The following is a 4,447-nucleotide window of genomic DNA, read 5'->3' on the forward strand; positions in this document are numbered from 1 at the left end:
TAAATGTATTATTATACAAAGAAAGGGAAAAATAAATACGTTAACGTATTTGTACTAAAAAAAATTTTTTTGCTATCACTAGTTACATATTTTCAATACATTTTGTAACGCGCAATTCTTAACATGTTGTTCGCATCGCATAGTATTAGTAACATCTAGATTAGATAAACATTCCATGTCTTCATAAACTGCATCCAAAGTCTCGATATACATGCGTTTTTGCTCATCGTCCAGAAACAAATTCCACACGTTTGTTTCTCGCGTTTCTTTACGTATACCATAACCAATTAGGCGTTTCTCGCTGTATGGGATCTTCCCATCCTTCCATTGCAATCCATGATGATAAGCAAACAACCAGGAAGCACAAGACTCGGATCTTCTCAAAAATTTCCATGGCACGAGATTCGTAAACGTAATGCGTGAGAACGGTCTCCTATTTCAGCACCGCCACTTCCTTCACGGTAAATCTTTTTTCGATGACGAATCCTTGCAGATCCACAAACGTCAGTATGGCTATTACAAGCAATTTTTTGATACTGCACCTCACTCCAGTTTTTTTTTCTCTTTAAAAGTTCTAAATATTATACATGTTGACGTTGCAATTTACATGATCTTGCGCGTTGGTCAACGGATTATATTATTGTACAATATATTAAGTCACGCGATCGTGTATGATGAGACAATAGGCTGTTGTATTTGCGGGCATATTACAGTCAAATTCTGTGCGTACGTCCACAATGACATTTTTGACTGATTCGTTTTGTCGCGAGCAATCAATGATCACAAAAGGCTTTTTCTCGATAAATAAGACTACGTTAAGTAGCGTTTCAAAGTATTCGATTCCATAATATGCTGTACGAAAACACGAATACATATCAAACAGGACGGCGTATCTTTTTTTTCCAAAATCCAGATTTAAATTGTCATACAGATATAACGTTGAATTTAAATAAAGTGTCACGTTACTCAAATTACAATCGTCAAACACACTAATATTTCGTGACATGATATTCTTGCGACCGGTCTGCACAGCAAAGATAACGTATCGCTTGTCAAGCTGAGTCGCCGTTTTGACTCGCCCATGCTTTGTCGTATTCTGTAACAGAGAATACTCGTACAAATCTCACGAGTAAATCATGCTCAGATAACGACCACTTTCCAATACTCGCAGCATTGATAATTTATTGATCTCGTAATGCAACGTGAGGCAACCGCCACTGTACTTTAAATAATTCAATCTCAGACTCGGTCACAGGATCTCCCAGGGGGATCGTTGCACGCTCGTATCAAAATCAATTCGTGGCGAGCGTTGACGATCACGCATTTGTAATGTTCGTAGAAGCTTGACAGTATGCTGAGAGGCACGCAAAAATTAAAGTGTTCTTCCTTCATGTCGGATCTAGAGTTCCATCTAGCATTCAGCGCAATCAAAACTTTGTCGTCATCAACACGTAATTCTTGATGATATTTGCAACTCCAACGTTTCTGTTGCGGTCAATCTCCATTGAGTTTACGAATACATCGAATTTCATCAAACATGAACGCTACGCAATTGTTTACAAGCGTCGTTGGCATCTAATCTTCTTTTTCACCGTCATTCTTCCTTCGATGTAGAGAAAACTTTCGCATGGCAACGTATACAAATCCTGTTGCTGTATAGATATTCTTATCTTATCGCTATACCCGAACGTTGTGTTGGCAAACAGGTTAGTGTAACACGTACTTACAGGTACGTGTAAGTTTCAATCTTGACAATGCGATCGTCAAAGATCGGCTCATCGGTAATATTCAATCATCTCAAAAGATGCGCACCGCGAATCCCAAAGATGGTAAAAATTTAACGTTTGACGTGCTGAGCTTCTTCTTACTGATGCGTGAGTGTTATCAAGCAGCGATGTCATCAGTCTTGTAAATAATGCGTTATCTCTCTGCATGCGCTCCATTCAATACAAGCATCTCATGCTCACGTTATCGTTGTCGCTGTCGCACGTGCAATCTGATGGTGATTTCCTCTCTTCGAAAGTCAAGCAATCGTACATCGACGACGCGTATCGTTAGATCCGTAATGCTCCGTGCAATGATCGCAGGTGCAATTCATCGCATGCGATGAATGCAGGTAAATGATCTACGCGGGTCTTTCCGATATCTTATATTCCGGCGGCACGCTCGGCGAAAATTCGTGTATCGTGTGCGCGCTTTGCTATACGCGCCCGCGGTCACGTTACACTCTACGCGGATAATGTTTACGTTTATTATGTTGATTGACACGTCCAATTCGTGCCATTTTCGCGGTCACAGTAGATGTTTCGACAAAAATCCCAGCAGCGATTCAATGCTGTTGGTCTTGCCAAAGTTTATTCTGTAGACACATATAATTTCACATTTTATCGTATTGTAGTTTGCGCAAAGTGTTATCGAGTATTCTGCATCTTCGTCGGCATCATCATTGTTGTTGCTGTGCGCCGCATCACCGGCATCGGGCGCGTCGCAACGCGGACGTTTTCAAAATCGCACGTCCGTCAAAAATTTATTTATGTCTCGCATTTCGTACCCTTGGGAATTTCTGCGTCGTCTTTATCAAAATAAAATTTATTGTTCGATTCGTTTACGTTCGGTATTGTGTGATCAGTCTCAAAAATCGCCAGGCCGAGCTTAATCGCCGTCACTCAGATCTATAGCGGAAAAATAGTTCGCCGTGAGGAGGAACTGTTTGCGCCGGATAACACGCGAGGATGCGATCAGTGTCATCTACTGATAGATACCATGGTTTAGTGCATGCAAATTGTAACTTAAATTATAAAAATTCGTTATATATTCCGGTATTTCAGTTTATCGGTCTACGACGCACATTTTATAATTCAAGAAATTGTTACTGCGTACGATGTACATATAGATCTCCAATAACAAAAGAAAAATACATTTTATTCATTAGACATGTCGATAACACCAAAGACAAAAATAAAAGTGACTTTTAGAAAATTGCATAAAATTAATTCATTGAATCGTACAAGTCTCTAAGTACGAGTCTCTAAGCCTCGATAAATCGTACCTCGTCGTATCTCGATAAAGAAAAACTAAAAATTACATAGTCAGAATATTGCAAACTCAGCGCGGAGGATTTCAATCTTCTCACACGTAAAGTTGCCTTTCCGTTCGAGTACATTGACTGCGTCGAAAAATTGGAGGCCACGCGCCTATCACCACGTAAATCATTTTTCAGTTCATTGATGGGCAATACCGTATCCGAGAACGATTACGCTCACGCCGCGAACAGTGATGCCAGATATGCCCCGCACTCGTGCATGCGCGCAGTCTAAAGCGCCAGTAGAGTATCTAATCCGTTCGTAAAACTGGCGTCATAAGTCGCCTCAAAGAGAAATAGAATTATAAATATTGCATATAAAAATTAGACATATCTCTTAGCATGTAGTAATATTAATTGTGTGGATAAATTATGACGAGGATAGATGGTGAAATAATTTTACAGGTAAAACACATTTCTTCTAGGTAAAAAAATAAATAATTTATTTCGGCAGAATACCAAGACTCCTTGCAAGGGTAAGGGAAACCTGCCAAAAACCTTACCAGTTTATTCATCACACATAATTATTATAAAAAAAATAAAATTTATGTAAAATATAATTACATTTTATTTGTAACAAAAATAAAATATATACGAGGTCTGTTCAAAAAGTATCGCGAATTTTGTGTTTTTTCAAAAATTATTTATTTTCAATATTATAAAGTGGCTCAATGTTAAGAAGGTTAAGTAAAAAAGGAGCATACAGCCACACTTAAGATGTCAATAAGTTATATATTAATAATAAACATTCAACAAGGTAGACGTTTCGGTCACCATCTGACCATCCTCAGTACACACACACAATAATAAAAACCTAAATTTATTTAACCCTTATGTGGCCAACCAAAAAATCTTGTACCGGGGCCAACCGAGGTACCTCTATACAAATTTATGGCTAAAAACGTGCTGTAGCCTTAGTTATCTTTATGTATTTGATGGATATTGATTTATTTACAGTTGACGAATATATTCTAAGCTAAATATAATAGTATTATTGTATATAGTGACCTTTTGTTATCCTTAGTCAGATATAAAACGCTGGCAGCTATGCCGTTACCCTCTTTATTTCGAAGGCCAGGTGCATTGAACTAAAAAGGTAGGGAAGTAGAAGGATCTCTACATTCTTCTATACCTGAGTAATGTTCTAGAATATTTTTGAAACGAATGTATACCCAGTGTTCACAGATTTAGAACGAAACGTACGGAGGTGGGGGAAGCTCCAGCACGTTATGGAATAGCCCAAGCGCCCCCCACCTCCGTACATTTCGTTCTAAATCCGTGAACACTGTGTATACCTTTAGCAGGCACTTTAGTTTAGTTTCTGTCGTTGAATTGAGGAAGTAAGACGTGTAAGCAGTGTGGCAT

The sequence above is a fragment of the Trachymyrmex septentrionalis genome, unplaced genomic scaffold (assembly GCF_001594115.1).
Source record: "Trachymyrmex septentrionalis isolate Tsep2-gDNA-1 unplaced genomic scaffold, Tsep1.0 scaffold220, whole genome shotgun sequence".
In the NCBI taxonomy this organism is placed as follows: Eukaryota; Metazoa; Arthropoda; class Insecta; order Hymenoptera; family Formicidae; genus Trachymyrmex; species Trachymyrmex septentrionalis.